This window comes from Perognathus longimembris, chromosome 2 (assembly GCF_023159225.1).
Source record: "Perognathus longimembris pacificus isolate PPM17 chromosome 2, ASM2315922v1, whole genome shotgun sequence".
Classification (NCBI taxonomy): Eukaryota; Metazoa; Chordata; class Mammalia; order Rodentia; family Heteromyidae; genus Perognathus; species Perognathus longimembris.
The window spans coordinates 71,816,935-71,837,516 of record NC_063162.1 but is presented as its reverse complement, the minus strand read 5'-3'; positions in this window follow the sequence as shown (position 1 = coordinate 71,837,516).

The window sequence follows — 20,582 nt, the reverse complement described above, 5'->3', positions numbered from 1 at the left end:
AGATAACCCATGAGAAACAGGCCTGGAGATGTGGCTCAAGGGGTAGCATACCTGCTAGTAAACATGAGGCCCTGAGTTCAAGCATCAGGACTTCAGGATTTTATGCATGGGATAGTTACAAGCTGTTTCGGTCCAGTGCTTTCCGGATGATTTCTTTGCATCCTGATAACACTGGTGAGAAACCTGGTTCCCAATGTAGGTTGTATAAAATTTAAAGCCTCTTAATAATTCCAAAAGGATATCTTAAAGAAAAAACCAAACAGTGATTTCTTTTCTTCCATTGACAATTGTTAGGTTGGGCATACTACAACTGGATTGCAAAGTCAACCAACAAAAATTTATGTTGCCTATGGGCGCTGGTGGCTCATGCCTGTAATCCTAGTTACTCAGGAGGCTAAGATCTGAGGATCATGGTTCAAAGCTAGCCCAGGCAGGAAAGTCCCTGAGACTCTCATCTCCAATTAACTACCAGAAAATAAGAAGTGGCACTGTGGCTTAAGTGGTAGAGCGCTACCCTTGAGTTGAAGAGCTCAGAGTCAGCACCAGGCCCAGAGTTCAAGCCCCATGACTGAGAAAAAAAAGAAAGAAAGGAAGGAAGAAAAGTTAGAAAGGAAGGTCTTATTTGTCCAGTAGATTCACCCTGCAGATTAAAGTGTTTCAGAAAAACAACAGGAACCACACATTGCTGGACATATTCAGTGCAGACCTTTCATTCCTACTGCCTGTCACACAGGGAGCCCTGCCTTCCTTCCCTGGCCTTGGGCCCTGCAGTATAGAAAAGCTGCTTCTCAGTGCATTAGGATCTGGGCTACCCAACTGGACCCTGCAGAGCAGGCTGTGCTGTATGTTGAGTCACAGGGCTGCAAAAAGGCCTCCTTTTTATGTATCAACAGAGTAAGGACCTCTTTCCTGTATGTCTTATGCTGTGGACAGGAAATGTGTGCCCAGGACTTATGTGCACCAGAATTTAAAGGGAGATAAAAGGCTGTGACCAGAGTGTGTAGCTGGCTAGAAAGCTGGGCCATCATGCCCAGCCATTGGTTGAGATGGAGTCTTGTGAACTTCTTTTTCCGTAAACTGACCTTGAGGCATGGTATCCCTGCTTTCTACCTCCCAAATAGTTAGGATTCGAGGCCTGAACCACTGTGCTCAGCTTGACATCTGGGTTTTTGCCCAGAGATTCTTATTTAATTCGTCTGGGTACAGCTATCAGGATTTCAGAGAACATACTAAGTGCTTAGGATACACAGAGGAGGAGTTCAGAATACATCCTTAGGATTTGATCACATGGACTCTGGGGTGTTGCATATTAGATTCTGCCTGGCGGTATATAATTGACTAGCAAAGCCATTGTACCTTGTACCCATAGTTCCTGTGCAGCTTTGGTCATTGCTCTCTCTCCTCTCCTGATGTGGATGTAAGCTGGTACCTCATGATCTATGAATGGCATCAAGCACATGGTTATTGGCCTTTCCCATTTCCTCATGTGAAATGCTTGTTCAGGACTTTCACTCTTTTAAAAATTAGTATTCTTTTTTTTTTCTTACACATAGTGTAGCACTACATATAAGCTTGAACTCTTTGAATCATCTATAGATTGCAAGACTACCCGGCACAGTGCAGATGCCATGTGAATAGTTGCCCTTGACATTGTTTAGGAAATAATGACTAGAAAAAATGTACCTGTTCAGCTCAGATGCAATTTATTTTGTCTTCCAAATATTTGTGAATTTGTGGCAGTGGAAGCCAGGAATACAGGTCCACACTAGAGAAGTGAGACAGCTAAGTGATTCTGAAACTGTGCCCTTCAAAAACACTCTATTTTTAAATGCTTTTTTTTTTTTTAAAGAAATCCACAGACAAGCCTTCAATTCTCCAGAGTCACGTAATAACTGTAAACATCTTGTCGCTCATGCTGGAAGTTCACCAAGTCAATGGTTCTCCTGCCACAGTCCAAGTTCACCTTGCGAGATAGTGCTGAAGACCTGGGAAATTTTCAAAATCACCACTTAACCTGTTTTACATAAAGACAACTCAGAAGAGTATTGGTTCCTCTTTCACTATGGACTGGGCGTGAGAGGGTAGGGTTGGGGGGACAGGATCCTCCCGAGTTCCCAGGTACCCGTTTGGGCTTCAGATCTCTGTTACCAGAGGGTCTGTCGGCTGCAAGTCAATGTCACAGCATGAAGAACATCTGTTTTCTTCTCTTTTCTGCAAGTGCGCAGATGAGTAAACCAGTCTAAGACAAGAGGATTTCATTGTGACAAGCAATTTTTCCTGTAAGCAACTTGGCACGCTCATCAGCTGTTTGCAATTCCAATGACCTTTTGATGGAGAACAGAAAACACTGCCAAATGACCTCAGAATAACCAGGTGTTCTGATCCTTTTGTGGACTCTTCTTTGGAGCAGTGTTTCTATGCAAAGATGGGTTGAGTGATTCTCAAGTCTGTAAGATTTTCGGACTTCTCAGGGAGGTATTTGCTCCCACTGAACCAGGCAAAGGTGATACCTTAGTTTTCTGACTTCTACTTTTTATCTGCAGCAAGATTTAAGCCAGCTCTAAGGAGACCTGGCTCACAGATGTTGCAGCCCCAGCATTCTGTCCTGCACTGTCTTGTACTGACAATTCCTTCCACTGTGGTGACAGTATTCTCTCTGCACTCTTGCCCTCACAAGAAGAGAAACAATCCAATATAAACAAACCCCTCCAGATGTGGAGTGTGAAACTCAAAAGGTAGATTTCCAAGTCTGTTGTGAATCACCATTCCTCCAGATTTGATGGAAGTAAGAAGCCTTTGCTCAATGATGTATTCCTCCTTTTTGCTTATTTTTCTATCAGGCTGACAAGGAATTCCTTCTTTTATATGGGGAGGTAAGGGGGCTCTGCGTTGGACATAACAGGGTAGCATAGCCAAGGCAAGGGAGTTAGAGATCCCCACCCTGTGCTCACCAATCAGGGGAAATGTGTGGTTCTGTGTCCTACTTGGGATCTTCTTAGGTAGATAAATCTATTGTAGTGTTATTCTTTTTTTAAAAGAGGGTTCACAAAATATCAACATCCATATTTCTCAGATAGTTTCAATCTCCCCAAATCTATTAATCTCTTGTGAATCAAGTGATGTGTTTTGGTTCAGAAAGTATGGACATTGAATCCACTGAGGGCTGTTTCATCCAGGGGTGCAGGATGTGGCTGTTCAGGACCTGGTGATCAGTCAAGGTCAAGAGCAACATAGCATTAGCAAACATAGCTGTGGCTTCTTTTTAATTTTTTTTCTTTATTGAAAAGGTGATGAGCAGGGGGCTACAATTATATAAGTAAGGTAATGATTACGTTTGTTTTTAGACAGTGTTACCCCATCCTTCATTTTCTTCTGGCAACCCCTCCCGATTCCCTTCCTGCCAAGTTGTAAGTTGTAAGGTTGACATCCAATCTATTGTTAAGTGAGTATCATTGTTGTATTAGTTCATTCTTTGACCTGCTGTTTCTGTGATTCCCTTTCTCTTCCCTTGGTTGAATAATCTTATATACAAGACACAAGGTACAGAAAAGAGAGATGAAGACAAAAAAAGACAAAACATTAAAAATTAAATTAAAGAACTATATACAGTACATAATAAGAAGCTTTTGTTTCCATATCTTGGAGTTCATGTTGGTACACTTCATTATATATGGTCCTATATAGGCAATTGGGTTGTTGAGATCCTCTGTTAAGAATATCATAGACACATTCTAGTTCGTACTAGTGAGGGAAACCATGCAACCTACTTTTCTTTGGGTTTGGCTTACTTCAGTTAATAATTTTTTCCAGATGTTTCCATTTCCTCATGAATGGGGCATGTCATTCTTTCTGATGGAGGCAAAAAACTCCATTGTGTACATATACCACATCTTCTTGATCTATTCATCTACTGAGGTGCTTCTGGGTTGGTTCCATATCTTCACTATGGTAAATAAAGCTGCAGCGAACATGGTTGTGTTGATAATGTTAGTATGCCTTGTTTGTGGACATTTGGATAAATGAGCTGTGGCTTCTTTATTGCTGTGATGCTGCAGACTGAAGCTGGGCATAGATGAATCTGGCCTAGCTGCCTAGACTGTCCTAGGGGTAGATGAGACCCTCCATCATGACTTGAGTGTATCATCCTTTGATCCAGCTTCTTCCTATTAAAGATTAGTAGTGGATGATGTGGTGGCTCTCTCCTGTAATCCCAGCTTCTCAGATGGTAAAACTGGAGGAGGATCAAGATATAAGGCCAGCCCAGGTTAAAAAAAAAGTGAGACCCCACTTGAACCAATAACCTAGATGCATGCCTGACATCCCAGCTATATAGGAGGCACAAATAAGAGGATCTCAATTTAGGCAAAAATTTAAGATCCTATCCAAAAAAATAACGTGAGCATGAAGTGCTGTGGGTGTGGATCAAGATATAGAATGCCTGCCCAGCAAGGGCAAAACGCTCAACTCAATCCCAGTCCTTTCACCACAAAAAGGAAGAGGAAAAAAGATTAGTCATCTCACCAATGTAACAACAAATGCACAAAATTATTTACCAAGGAGAAATAGAGCAGCCTAGAGAAATTCTGGGCTTCCTGGGATAAACAAATTAACTTCTTGATGGCAGTGCCAGGACTCAGAGCCCAATGCCTGGATTTTCTTGTACCTGGTTGACCACAGCCTCACACTGCTGAGAATGTTCTGCCCTGTGTTACTTTTAGGTCATTTTGCTTTAGGAGCCGAGAACATAAACAGCAACGACAGATTTATTTTAGTGGCTGGGGGCAGAAGAGGCCAAATGAACCTACAACAAAAATTCATATTTCTTTTGCCAGTAGTCTGCAGACACAGGCAAAGAGGAGCAGGAAATGAATAATATAAAGACCAAGGAATAAAGAAATGTCTGAAACTTAGTTATGTCTCAATCAACACATATAAATACACATAGATAATACATATATATAACATATATATAATATGCATGTAAATACACATATATCATGCATAAACAAGTACACATATACAAATACACAAATAAGGCTAGTCTCGTGAATACACACATCACAATCACACACACAAATATATCTACTGTTTGTGTTGGTTGTTTTCGTTTCATTCTTCTTTCTGAAGGACAGATGCTTGCTAGACACTGTGTAGCTCTGTATGCAAATTGGAACTATGCTAATTTGATTTAAATATTAAAAACTCGTAATTGGGTATAAAAGTTTGAAAAATATCATAAATCTTCCAAGCAAACACAATATTAAGAAAAATGGAACACAATTTCCAAACAAAGGGTGCTTATAGTTGTACCCTCATTCACAAACCTCTGAGGTGTTGATTGAAGCTTCTGTTTCCATGGTTAGAGGCTGTGGCTTGCCCTCAAGTTCACAAGCACCCCAAATCCTGCAGGGATTTTGGTCCCTCTGGGGCTGTTTTAATATTCATTGCTACTTAAAAATTTAAAGCACTTTTGTGTCAGACCTTATCATTAAACCATGCTTGTGCATGTGCTGACAATCCTATCTGAAAGGCAGTCACTTTTGAATGGACACGACACAAAATGCCATCACCCAGGGCCAAAAATCACCCAACTTGGCCTGGCAGTAAATTCAAGTGAGCCCCTAAGGGGCATTTTAGAGACAAATACTGAAAATAGAAAAACAGAGTCCTAAAGGATATATATGCACCACACGTTTCATGGAGAAAAGTATTCTGAGAAAATAGCTCTCCAGTCCTGTCACCAGCTATTGTTTTCCTTTAGAAAAAAAAAAGATTTTGTATTACATAAGTTTTCAGTTTTATGAGGCTTTCAGGAATGCAGCTTTACCACAACTAGGAATATGTGATAAAGGTGGAACTCACGGTTAGAATCTTCTCCTCTACTCCCTGTGAAAGTGACTTTAATTTGAAAATGGGATCTTTGCAGATAATAATAGTAACATAGGACCATGAATGTGGGCTCTGGTCCAATACAACTGATGTCCTAATCAAGGGGAAATGTGGGCAAAGAAGCAGATACATATGGAAGGAAGGCAATGTAGAGATGCAGGAAGAATGCCACATATCAGCCAAGGAGGTTTGCAGGCCACCAGGAGATGAAAGGGGCTGGAACTGCCCTTGAAGAAGCCAACTGGATTGACACAAGGATTTCAGACTTCTAGCTTCAAGACTAGTGGGACAATCGATTGCTTTTATTGATACTTTGTCATGGCAACCCCAGCACACTAATGCACTAAGGGGCTGACTTGAAGAGAAAGAATTCATCTTGGTAGAGAGAGTGCCAAGTTTGTGACCCTGATGTTGTGGACAACAGAGGACTCTGAGGAATAAATATCCAATAAAGTCAGGATTCATCTATTTTTATTGTTACCGTTCCTCAGAAAGACACCCTGCTTTCTCCTTGGCAATCACCATGGCAGTGGCATTAGTTCATTGGTGCATTTCTAAGCAACTAGCTGCCTTGAAGCAGCAAGCGAGGACTTCGATTAGGGCAATGGAATTTCAGGGAACTTGGAGTATTGCCTGATGACCAGGCACAATTCCCAGCATCTGCCTCCAGCTTGTCACCAAGCAGAAATAAACCACCGGGAACTGTCAGAGGGCTGACATTTGTCTTAGGAGGTCAGAGGCAAACTTCTTCACCTGTGCTTTAGTTGTGAGCCAGCTGTGAGCTGTCAGACGAGGCCAGGCAGGGGTTCTGGGGCCAAGGTGCAGGTGGGATTGAATCAGGAATCAGGTGCACAAATGAGTGACCCAGGGCTGAGGGCTGAAAGAGGGGCATGGAGAGGTTCTAGGGTTTAAACCACTGCATAGAGCCAGCATTCCAAGATGGAGCAGGTTGGGGCTTTCAGTGGATAGTCATTGGAGCTGGCAGGGACAGAAATAAAAGCCCTTTCTCTACATGTGGCCACAGAACACTGGAAGAGAACCCTTCCCTCAGTTAGAGGGGGTGGGGGTCAGCTAGTATGGACTGTCTGACCTGGACAGTTTGGGAGTTACATGTCTAATTACTCACAATGCAAGGTGATTACTCAGGTGCTGTATATTTTGTGGGGGACAGTAGTTTTGGAGACAAAGTTGTCTGTTAGGATGCTGTGATTTCTATTGTGATTTTGTTTTCTGAAGCAAAGGTGTCTAATGATTCTCGCTACAAAACACAAGAGAGTTCAGCAAAGCAATTGATGGGCAATGCTCTTGTTTTTCTTTTCTTTTCTTTTTCTTGTCAATCATGGGGCTTGAACTCAAGGCCTGGGCACTGTCCCTGAGCTCTTTTTTGCTCAAGGCTAGTACTCTACCACTTTGAGCCACAGCACCACTTCTGGCTTTCTGGTGGTTAATTGGAGGTAAGAGTCTCATGGACTTTCCTAACTAGGCTGGCTTTGAACTGCAATCCTTTGATCTGGGCCTGCTGAGTAGCTAGGATTATAGGTGTGAGCCACCAGCACCAGGCAGCAATGTTCCTCCTAAAGTAGATCATTGTCTTCCCATTTTTCATCATATAATAAGAGGTTTGAGCTAGCTGACTCGATGACATCTCAGTTCCTTGTCTGAGTTTGGTGATAGTCTTGTGACCACAGTGGCTACAAGGTGGCTTGATCCATTTTTTCCAACAAGGTCATCTGCATGTCATTGGCCACGGAATGAAATCAGAAGTAGGAGAGGAATGCTTAGATTTCTGGGGTGACAGGATGGCTTGTCACACAGCGAAATTCAGATTTCCTTGGTATGTACTGTTAGGTTTTTAAAGTAGGTAGCCGGTAAAGGAGAACGCCACTCGGTATTCAGGCAGGAGAGAAAGATTATTACCGAACTGCTGGCCTGTGGCCAAGATGATCCATGGCCAGAGAGAAGGGAGAGAGAGCGACCCCCACCTAGCCCTGCCTTATATCTAGGGCAGGGGCAAGGGGTGTGGCCAGGTGGATTAGGATGTGACCTCAGGGAAAGGGGAGGTAACTGCCTCCAGGTCTGCAGGTTACCCAGGTAACTGGGTGGAGACTTAATGAGGTGGGGTCATCTACATGGAGCCCTCAGGGAGAGGACCTAACATTCCAGCCTTTTAATAGTTATGAAAAAGGACGAAGACTCTCTTTGGCTGCTTCCTGCTGGCAAGGGGCGTCGGCATTAGGGGTAAAAGGCAGAAATGTGGCCCCTCCTGGAGAAGGCAAGCAGCAGGGTCCCTTGGTGGTACATGCCAGTCCTTGAATGAAGCCTGGAAGAAGTGACTCCATTTTGGATGCGATCATTTTCCTCTTACTCCACTCCATGATACTTGTTCCCGAAACTGGCTGAGTCCCAGTGGTCTAGGTGCTTGTTGCTGGGATGGCTTGCCCCCGTTGGCATTCACAGGATTTGAACTCAGGGCCTGGGCACTGTCCCTGAGCACTTCTGCTCGAGGCTAGTACTCTACCACTTGAGCCACAGCTCCACTTCCAGCATTTGGCTGGTTAGAGATTGGTCTCTTCAGCCATGCTTCCAGCCTGGCTCTTTGCTGGTTAGTTGGGAGATGGAGTTTGAGAGATTTTCTGCCCGGGCTGGCTTCAAACTGCAATCCAGGGCGTCTTTGCCACAAAAGCCCTTTTTTATTTCCAATTAAAACAACAAGGAGACCAAGGGGACTAGAGCTTACCTGTACCTTGTCAAGAATTGACCAAATACTTGCCAGATATATATAATTAAAAACAAACAAACAAACAGGGCAGAGATAACATCAAAGCAAGTTAGTGATCTGGACCACTTATTCTTATTATGACTTGTTCCAATAGGCTAGAATTCTGAGGCCATCAAGATAAAATTTCAGGAATAGCTCCTTTGTCTATTGTTTGTTGCAAAGGGGGAGGAATGGTTCATCAGACACTATTACAGGGAACTTCATTGCTCTTAGGCTCCTTCTCTTGTCCCATTCCTCAGCTGCCAGAGTGGCAGCATTTGAGCTGTATTTGGGTGTGCAGTCGTCATTTGGGTAACATGGGAGGTGATGTCTAGCTTGGCAGTGTGTTCTCCAACATGGCCGTGAAAATTCAGACTGATTGTGATTGATTAAGCTGGTAACTGAGTTAGACTCTGAAAGACATGGTCAAGGTCAAGGTGGGGCCAATAGTCAGCCTAGTAGAGGCTATCAAGAAGCCATGGGAGGGGCTGGGCACTGGTGGCTCATATCTGTAATCCTAGCTACTTAGGAGGCTGAGCTCTGAGGACATAGTTTGAAGCCAGCCCAGGTAGGAAAATCAGTGAGTTTCTTATCTCCGATTACTACCAAGAAAAAGAAAACCAAAGCCAGAAGTGTAGCTGTGGCTCAAGTGCTAGCCTTAAGCAAATAAAGCTCAGGGACAGTGCCCAGGCCCTGAGATCATGTCTTAGGATGGGGACAAAACAAACAAACAAACACAGATTGGCAGTCCCTAGACCTCACAATTATATATTTTTTTCACCTTCAAAACACCCAAGTATGGACTTAATGTTCTTTCTGTTTAGTAAATTGTTCCCCAGGCTCCAGGGACCCTCAAAAAGCCTGTCATCTCCCCCATGTTACTCCTGACATAAAGCATAGTCATTCAGCTCTGCAGCCTTTAGACCCCATCTGTTAGCTCGCAGAAAACAAAATTTATATTAAATGAATTTAGGAAGCATCATCATGGCCTAAATTGAACCTCACTGAATGGGAAACAAACCATATGTTGCTAATTTTTCTTTTGATTCTTGGCTTGGGCTATTTGAATGCTAGGGGTGAAGGGAGAGAGCCCCTGTCCAGACCTCAGTCCTGGGTCTGCTCCTGCCACCATGTAACTCCACTCACCTCGCTCTTAGTGAGCACTGCCCTCCCCTGGGCCATCAGAAATGATGGCCTACCTAGAAGCCTCACTTTTCTCTGTTGAGACCCCTTGTTGAAAAAGAGCAGCTCTAAATTATGACAATCACACCAGCATCTTCAATATCAGTTCTTTAGACTTTGAGGAACATTGGCAGCCTTAACTTGGGCAAGGGTTGACAAAATAGGGGTGAATACATAGTGTGTGGAAAAGCATGAAGAAAACGAGAATTCATAGTCATCTTGGACTGTTTCCTCCTAGGGAAAATGCTTGTTAGATGGTGGAGACATGAATGGGGCAGCAGGGCACTGCAGGTTTTCAATGACAGAGAGGACATAGTACTATTCCAGTAAAGGCTGCCAGTGGCTCCAACTCCACAGAGCAGGGTGTGAAGGGTGAGAAGGGCCCCAGGTCAGGATAAAGATCTAGCATGAGTGGTAGCTCAACTTTTTGCCCTCTTCTGATCAAGTATAGTGTAGCACTAAGAAGCCATGATAGCAGATGGAACTCTTCGTTCTTCCTCATTCTGCTTCCATTATAGCAGTGATTACAGAGATGTACTACCATTGGGCTTGTTTTTTGAGATAGTGTCTCAGGAACTAATTTTGTCTCTGCACTGACCTTGAACCTGGACTACCTCTATCTCCCAAGTAGCTGAGATTATAGGTGTGATCCACCGAGTCTAGCCCTCACACTTCGTTTCTCAAGTGATCAGGTGGTAAGTACCTTGAGGCAAGACGGGAGAAAAATCAGATATGGGCATAGAAGAATTTTGCCCTTGATTTAGTCAGATCAAAGTGACCAGTGTTTTAGCATTAGATAAGCAACATCTAAACTCTCACCCATGAGGGCAAAGGTAAAACATCCTAGGATGATTTTTGTTAGGAGTCGAAAAGCCGGCCAGTTTCTTCCCTTCCTGTACTCCCCTTCACCTGGGAGCCAGGGCAAGCAATTCTCTCACAGATAAGTTCATGAGTTAACTATTTCCCCTGAAACTGAAATTGGAAGACTTTCCCTGAGCAAAAAAGCAATTTCCTTCTCCTCTGACTTTTTTTTTCCTAAGTGTAGGTTAGCTTGAAGCTCCAAGCTGCCACCTCTGCAGAGTATTCCAAGCTGACCTCTTGACAATGTCATCTTAGAGATGAATTGATGCCTCAGAACCTGCAGGAGTGAAAAAAATAACACTTGCAGAACTTGGCTACTCCTCAGCTTATCACACTGAGGTTTTGGCAAGTCTTTCAAATGTTAAAGTGTTTTAAATGTCCCCTCATCTAATTTACCTTTCTGTCTTCTTCAGGGATGGTGAGGGGAGGTTAGTGAGAAGATGGCAGCTGCTTTGATCTCCTGAGGAGAGAAAGCAGCATTTAAATATCTCATACAGTGACCAGATAGAGGCAAGAGTTTAGAAAGAGAAATGATGCATCATTAACACACTCATGTGTGCACAGGAACCAGCTGTTATACTGGGCCAGTCCTGTTTACTGACTTGGCCTTCCAGTTGTTCTGTTTTCTTTTCTGCCAGTCCTGGAGCTGGAACTCAGGGCCTGGGCACTGCTCCTGAGCTTTTTTGCTCAAGGCTAGCTCTCTACCACTTGAGCCACAGCACCACTTCTGGCTTTTTCTGTATATGTGGTACTGAGGAATTGATCCCAGGGCTTCATGCATGCTGGGCAAGCACTCTACCACTAAGACACATTTCCAGCCCTTCCAGTTGTTATGAAGAGAGAAAGAGAGAAAGAGTGATGTGTTTACAGCACTTCCAGCCTCGGCAGCAGACTTCATGGTTGTTAGGAAAACCGAGAACAGAAAAGGAATAGACTGACTCAATCCTCAACAGGCAAGGACTGTTGAGGAACAGTGAGGACCAAAGAACTTCCTGCGGCATTGGAGGTTGGGCTAGGGACTGGATTTTGAGGTGTGCTTAACAAGAAAGTAGAAAACAGGAAATGGGTTATGGTATCTTAAGGGCCAGGGCGATGTCCTTGGCCAGGCCCACAGTGGAATGCTCCGCCTGGGGTGAAGGGCTATTGTCCCCTGGGGAACAAGGGTGGTGTCCTTGGCCAGGCCCAGATTGGAATAACTTGCCTGCAGACAGGCAAGTGGTCAAGTCTGTTGTCTTGCTTGACTTTGGGGAATAAGACAGGAATCAGTCCTTCATATTCCATCATTAGATACATAAAAGGATTGGTCCAAGAGGGAAGAGGCAAGTTCAAGTCCTTCAATGATGCCTTCAGGATTACAGATCAAATTTAACTTCTCCTCCTCCTCCTCCTCCTCCTCCTCCTCCTCCTCCTCCTCCTCCTCCTCTTTCCTCCTCTTCCTCCTCCTCCTTCTTTTCCTTCTTCCTCCTCTCCTTCTCCTCTTCCTCCTCCTCCTCCTCCTCCTCCTCCTCCTCCTCCTCCTCCTCCTCCTCCTCCTCCTCCTCCTCCTCCTCCTCCTCTTCTTTTTCTCCTTTTTCTTCTTTTTGGTAGTTTGATCTTTGTTTAGCCTTCCCTCATCAATTTTTATTGCTTCCTATTTTTTTCCTTTTTTTTGGTGGCAATTTCTTCTGATGTTTTTCTAACATGCCAGGCTCTCTCCCTTTGGGTGCCCCCCCCGCTTTTTTTTTTATACATACAGAATTTAATTAGTGTTCTTTTTGCCCAGAACTTTCTTTTTTCTTTTTTTGATGCCAGTATGGAACTCAGGATCTGGGTGCTGGCCCTGAGCTTTTGTGCTCAAGGCTAGAGCTCTATCACTTGAGCCACAGCTCCGCCTTCAGCTCTTGATAGTTCATTGTAGATATTAGTCTCATGGAATTTGCTGCCTGGGCTGGATTCGAACTTTGATCCTCAGTTATCAACCTCCTGAGTAACTGAGATTACAGGTGTGGGCCACCGGCTCTTGGCAGAACTCTTCTTCCATCTCCCCAACGTTATTGCATAGCCGGTTGCCATGATGTGTCAGGTCTGAGTTGAGCTTTGTGTCCACAAGAGAGCTTTATGTGTTCTCGTAGCCTACCCAAGAGGGCCTTGAGCAGCCTTCTTTCAGTATGTGTTCCCTGTTCATCCATCTTCCCCCTCAGTGCAGACCAGTGGCTGTCAATCTTGACAGTGCTCTAAAGCACCTTGGGGTGGGATCCAGGGACCAGCATGTTGTAAAGTTCTCCAGGTGGTGCTGGGGCCTAGTCCCTTTGAGAACCCCTGTACTGGGTTGTCATATCCTGAGTACATGGGTCGTGATCACAACTGCAATGCTGGTGCACTGTTGCGCGCAAGAGAGCTTATGGAAGGAATGAGTGAATGTGGTCCCAAACTTTGGTGGCCATACTGCTGTTGGAAGACCAGCCTCTTGAGAACCTGAGGTCTGTGAATTATCTTCCATAGAAAGTAATTAAGATGCTATTCTAGAAATGAAAAACAAGTCTACTCAGTACTTTTACTACCCTGTCTTCTCAATTCCCTACCTTTGGCTCATTCTCTTCCCTAGTATGGAAGCTTATTTAGAAAGCCAGCTTAAGGTGAGGAGGAAGAACTAAGGAAAGGCCTTGCTGGGTAGTTTTAGTTGGCAGCGACATTTGATAAACATCCACCCGCTACTCTCCAGACCCTCTGATTGGATCTTCTTGACATTTGACAAAGTTTATCTGAAGGACTTTAAAATCACAGGGAAGCTTTTTAAAATTTCTGCCTGTGCTCTGTCTCTTAAGATCAGAAATATTTGTTTGTTTGTTTAGTGAGGCTCGAGGCTTGAACTCAGGGCCTGGGTGCTGTCCCTGTGATTTTGTGTCTCAAGGCTAGGGCTCTATCACTTGAGCCATGGTTCCACTTCTGGCTTTTGGTAGTTAATTGGAGATAAGAGTCTCATGTCCTTCTCTGCTTGGACTGGCCTTGAACTACAATCCTCAGATATCAGCCTCCTGAGTAGCTAGGATTACAGACATGAGCCACCAGGGACCAGCTTCCAAAAAGTCTTTATGGCTGCAGTGGGTAGTAAGCATGTGGGGACAGCCAGCCACTGTCCCTGTGGGTCGGGAGGAAATCGGAGTGGGAGGTCCAGGAACTTAGAACTCTAAGGTTGGAGAATGGCATCAGTCTCTTCCTCTAGCTTCTGAAATCTTCCAGCAAGGAGGCCACCTTGTCTGTTTTCATTTCCTCAGGGTCTGGAACAATTCCTAACACCAATTCATGACATCAAAGATGAAGACAAATCTTGGGCCATTGGTTAATTAGGTTTCATCGAGTTTCAAGTGATAGAAAACCAACTTGTGTCCATTGAAGCATAAAAAGATTTATTGGAACAATTATGGTAGTTGAAAAAGTAAAAACCAATATTGGAAAAGGAAACCCTCATCTGTCAGAGGACCTCAGGAAGGCTGTCGGCACAGCCCTCTGCTTCTCTAGTTTGTGTTGTGTCCATTCTCTCTTCTTGCAGGCGAGCTGGGACAGGCAGTAGGCAGGTGTGACTGGTGGTACTCCAGGTCTCAGATCTTACATCCCCAAAGTTCTGTGTCTTCCATGCTCATATGATGGACTCCATCCAATGGAAGGATACTGACTGCGCTTTATCCTGATCTGCCTTGGTACACGGCAGGGCTGGGCCTGTCTGCCCTGGGCATCAGGAGGTGTCCTTGAGGAATAGTGCCTTTGTTCCCACCACATGACCCATCCCTGGCATCTAGCTGTTATGAGACTTCCTGGCTCCTCCCAGGCTCTCTACATTTCTGTAGAGAAGCCCCTATAGGCTCTGAATTTGTTGTATATTTCTTGAGAAGATACAATCATGTCTAAACATCCCTGTACAGACATATATATATTGGTGGCAGTCAGTTCTTATCATAGTTAAGTTGTAGAATCAGCATACATGCTTGTCATCTGATAGATGGATAAAGGTGATATGGCAGCTATACCTAGTGGAGTATCACTCAACTGTAAGGAAGAATAGAGGCATATTATTTTCAGGAAAATGGATGGACCTGGTAATCATTATGTCCAGTGAAATAAGCCAGATTCAGAAAGAAAAATATCACAACTTCCTTTAATATGTGAACTCTTGAAAGTCTCTCAGAAAAGATAAAAGGGATCAAAGAAAGGAATGAGGGGAAGGACTAACATTACCATAGTAGGGTATTTTTAGTTGGTCGCTTGTGGCTCACACCTGTAATCCTAGTTATTCAAGGGGCTGAGAACTGAGGATCAAGGTATGAAGTTGGTCTGGGCAGGAAAGTCTGTGAGACTCTTATCTCTAATAAAACCACTTGGAAAAAAAAGCTGGAAGTGGAGGTATGGCTCAAGTGGTAGAGTGCTAGCCTTCAGCAAAAAACACTCAGGGACAGTGCCCATGCCATGAGTTCAAGCCCCAGGACTAGCACACAAACAAACAAACAAACAGAAAGCACAGTATTTTCCTGTATGAAAATATCATAGCAAACTACATTATTGTGTAGAACTAGTATGTATTAATAAAACAAGAAACATGAGAATTGTGGTAGTAGAGGAACTAAAGAAACAGAGGTGGCTGAGCCTCATTCATATAAAACAAAGTGTGGGGACCAAAGAAGATGCAGAATAGGTTCTGGATTCTGGCAGAGGAGAGAACAAAGTGAGCTGAGATCTGGGTCCAGAGAGACTGAATGAAGGGAGCAGAAAAGGCTGAACAGAAGTGTCCGCAGGGAGCTGAGTAAGGAACACCCAGGACAATAGATGGGAAGTGGGCTAAGGGCAAACTTCTTTACCTTCTCTTAGCTGTCCTCCTTCAGGCCAGTGATCTGGGAAGAAAGCAATGACAGCAGCCCTTTTACAGCTCATTTTGAACGGGACCCCCCTTCCTGTGGTGGGCCTGGGAGGCTATCTGTACAAACTGCCCCGAAGAGCATGCCACACAGTAACATGGGGCTCTTTTGTGGTGCTGCCTTTCAGAATAGCCAGAATTCGAAAACTTGCCACATAGACCTGGTACCCTGCACGTGCTTTTCTCTGCTACTGTAATGGCTCTCTGAATGCAAATTTTCTCATAACCAAGACAAGTTTCCCTCCTGAACGCTCCACTATTTAGAAGCAGAGGACAGAATACAGCAAGAAGGGCCTGGTTCTGCACAAGAAGTGGAGCTGAATGCAGTTTGTGTGGAGGAGGGAAGATCATCATCTGAGCAGGGGACAGAGGCTGGGTCTTGAGAAGGTTCTGGTGGAGGGGGATTCTCAAAGCAATGGTATCTGTCCTTCACATTTCTCACTTCCTTAGACAAATCATTATAAGAACAAGATGTTCAAGTATAGCATTCAATTTCAAAAATAACAGCAAACCAAGATTTTGTTAAGTTTTGCTTTCAAAATATATCTGGGTCTATATCCTTTGATTCAAACAAAGTTGGGCTGAAAACATTAGGGGAATGTTGTGTCTGTATTAAATGTGTATAGACTATATATTTTTTCTGTTATTATTCCCTAAGTATCTCAGTCTAAACACTATGCACATCCCGTTGCATTGTATTAAGTACTATAACTAATCTAGAGTTGGGTCAAAGGCCATTAGAAGAGATGCATAGCTTACATGCAAATATGGCACCATTTTATATAAAAACATTTGAACATTCTTATATTTTGGAATCCATGGAAGCCTGGGATCAGCCTCCTGCAAATACAGAAAGATGACTCTATGCATTTTGTACTTTCAGGCCCTGATGGGCAACTGCCTCCTGCTCTCTGCTCCAGAATTACTAGTGAGATAGATGATGACACACAATGGCCATGGCGGGGAATTGTGTGGATGGGGAAGAAGGGCTGTGTCCACCATTGGGTCAATGTAGGGTAGAGAAAACCAAGCTCCAGCAAACACATGAAACTGGTCCTGCCTATTCAGCCATGGGGTGCAAGGGTGAAGGAGAATTCCAAGACGCAGGAGAAACAGAAATGGCAACTGGGTGTCCCACCATGCCTGGAAAGGGCGCTTTAATTTTTCTCAACACTAGTGTTCTATCACTTGAGCCATGTCTTCAGCCCAGTTTTGGGTTGGTTCATTGGAGATGGATGGAGTTTTTTAGACTTTCCTATCTGGATTGGCTTCAAATGGAAATCCTCCAGATTTCAGCTTCCTGAGTAGTTAGGATTATAGGCATGAGCCACTGGGGCCAAGCTCCAACCTACCATTTTATAGGCAAAAAGCTTACACATCCTACCAAGGACAATCTTAGTATCTCATGATAATTGTTTTCTCTTACTCTGTATATGTTTTATCATGTTTAATCCTTGTTCTCTTACTCATTGTTTTGTGGAAGCACTGGCATATAAATCACAGGACACCAGGCCAGTAAGTACTGTGGGCTTATCTGTTTCTTATGAGCCATTTGACCTGCATATTAAAAGGAAGGGCCAGTGGCAAAAGCTGGAGGCCTCAGCAGTCAACCTGAGAGTTGCAGAGAGGGATATGGAAAGGCCCTCACTCTGCTGGGACCATCCTTGCCCCTAGTTAGCTCTATTCTGGAATGTGAATGTGTTTTTAGAGACAGCATTGCCCCTTCTTCCCAGGGCTTTCTCCTGTGTCCTCTTTCCTTGAGTCGATTTTGATTCTGTCATTCTGAAATGTCTCTTTGCTGCTTTCTTTCCATACTCCCCTTTTCATGTCTGAAAGTGCTGTTATGCTTTGGGGATGGAAACTGGAAGAGGTATGGCAGGGTAGCAGAGAGAAATAAAATGGTCTTAGATGCTGTGGAGCCCAGAGCAAACCAGGGACAGGTTTGGAGGCTGTCTTAGACCAGCCTGACAGTCTCCATCTTCCATTCTGTTCTGGCCAGCCATGTGTGTCCTTCTGTACATCCTAGTAATGCTCCTTAGCCTCCCACAGGATTTCTCCCTTTCACAGTCTTTGTAGATTTCTGTCTTCTTTTGTCTCTTTCAATCTGCTTATTTCTACAGCCTCCCTCTCTTTCTCATAGTCCCCTCTCCCCCTGTGTTCAAACGATGCTGAGTTTGGAGAAGGCTGTGGAAGCAGGAAGAGGATATGCCACTTGGCACTAAATGCTCTTTTGTTAAGGATGTTTTCATAGAGATGCCATCTGAGAAGTACTGTGGGGCCTTTCAAAACAAAAACAGAATGTGGCTCTCAAGAATAATATTGGCAAAAATGCATGAAGAAAAGCACATAATCCATTCGGTAATTTTGTTTGTTTTCATTTGGGTGCAAGTGTTCTTGGGATAAGCGGGTGCTATTTCTCTCTGTGTGTCAACGAAGGTGTCAGGAAGATGCAGGTGTGGTATTTTTAGAGTCCAGATGAACAATCTGCTACCCATGAGCTTGAGGGCTGTAAATGCATGTGTCTAGCCAAGGTGTCTGCTGGAAGTCTGGTTTCTGCCTGGGGGAAGAAGACCTTGGCTAAGAAACTGAACATCTCCATGGCATCTTCCCATGCACATCTCCATAGCAACCAAGGAGCCCATCGAGCCCATGACCTTTGGCTAGTGACCCTGGATCTGAGTACTGCAATGATGCTCAGATGAGATGAGGATTATAGGAAATGAGATCAGTGGGATAGAGTGTGTGTGTGTGTGTGTGTGTGTGTGTGTGTGTGTGTGTGTGTGTAGATTTTCCTGTTGTGTAGCATTTCACCCCCTAACTGGATCCATAGGCAACTTCTGAATCAGTCATCAGCTTGTCCAGAAACAGCTTACAAGAACCATGCTGGGTTGGCAGCATCTGAATTCAGTGTCAGGTCGCTGCCATGTGACTTGCCCACTGTTTTCCAAGAGGATCCTCAAGAGGGAGCCCTTTGTATTGCAAGTCATGTTTGTTTGTCTTCTGATGCTGAGTATGCAAAACCCAGGGCCAGGTGCATGCCACACCCAGCCACATCCCCAGAGGGAACACTTGGTTAAGGCAAATTGTTTGAGTTCACTGCAAATGTTATAGATAGGTCATTTTAAAATTCAAAGCAATCAACACCCACTGGGAACTAGTCTATCCCTCTACCATGCAAGGCCTGTACAGAGCATGGCCAGATGGCTTAGGATGTCAGGTACATAGGCAAGCAATGACAGACATAGAGAAAGTGAGGGGAGTTAGAGAAAAATTGGGAATATATTCCACAGAGGTGACATGAGGAAAACAGGGTCTTGAAAAATGTAAAGAACTTTGTGCCAAAGGGAGACAATAACTGGAGATGTAGCAAGCACGAGGCCCAGAGTTCAAACCTCAGTACTGCCAAAAGTGGGGAGGGGGGAGGGAAGCAAGGCATATTCAGAGAGGCATATTCAGAGACCACACACAAAAGCGAGTGCAGACTAGACTATTCCAGGGGGGTGGAAAGCAAGGCTAAATCTGCAGCATGGAGCTCTTTGGAGGGAGGCTGGAGGTCTTTCTGGGAGTCTTGGGGCTTTCAGTATTTCACAAGAACCACTAAAGATTTCTCTGCACTGCATTCATTTTAAGTGGCCCTCACAGGCCCTGGGAGATGCTGTGGGCCTTAGGAGGTTCTTAGGTCATTGGCCAGTTTGACCTCAGGGCTGGTCCTATTGCTTAGTACTTCCTGGCTGGTAGTTTAGCACTTGTTTTATCAGATGCTGTCACCATAATGTGCTACAGTTGCCAGAGGCCCTAAAAGAAACAACCTATAGACCATGGACTTCCAAAACTGTGAACCAAAATAACCCTTTTTCCTTTCATAAGTTAACTATCCCAGGCATTCCATCATAGGCGAGGGGGCCAGGGAAAGCTGACTGGCTCATCCACTCCTTTCTCTGAAGTCAGCACAGGCCAAGTTCTTGCTATGGGTGGATGATTAGAAATGAGGATGTCTTCATCCACTTGCCTTGTAAGTAGAAAATGAAGGGATTTGAGGTTAGAGAAACAGGTTCAGTTCTCAAACTCTACCCAACCAAACATTACATAAAATTACCCTGTGGCCACCAGTATTCTTCCCTTCATTCCTCCTTCCCTCTCTCCCTCCCTTCCTCTTTTCTTTCCCTCTCCTGTTTCCTTCTTCCCTTTATTCTTTCTTCCTCATCACTTCCCAGACAATGAAACCTTGACTCAAGCATGATCAAGGGCATACCCCCACCATACTGGCTCACTCAGGTCATCCCGGCCCAGAAGTGAGACTCCGCATGTGACTGGTTCCCTACAAAGAACCCGTTAATGGAGAAGCATTGGGGGCCGATGGAGACTTCTTTGAGGAGTGCTAGGAGACAGATTAATATGTTTACACCAGACATTCCACAGAAGAGAACATTAAAAAAAAAACCCATTCCATTAGGCATTTCTATACTTGAAAGCTACTTCCTGCAGTACAGTCAGTCCCTGGACACTAGCTTCATTTTCATTACCCTACACAGCATCCACAAGCTCCCCTCTTCTCCTTCTATTAAAAGAACTTCCTTCCAGTCTTGCTGCAGACACAAACTGTAGTTTATGTCACCCAGTCAACACAGTAATCAAACCAGAGACCTATAGGTGTGGCCATCTAGCAGGGCCATTCACCTGTGATTTGAAGACTTGGGAGAAGTGTTAAGACAATACTTGCATGGGGTACTTTAATTCAGAGCTTGATGAAAATGATAATGAGACATTTTAATAGAGAAAGCCTTACTTGATGGCTAGAACCATGTAAAAGTTGATGTAATCACTATAGCTAATAGTCAGCTCTAAGAATGAAGATAAGAGGTTGTTGCTCTTAAAGTCCAGGCTTTACTCATGGTGTGGCACTGTGCTCAGATGCAGTCTGATTCCCTTCCTTTCTTCTCTTGTGGGTCATATTCCTCACACCCAGGAGGAAAAGCTCCTTCCCATCTTATTATCCTTTCCACAGTC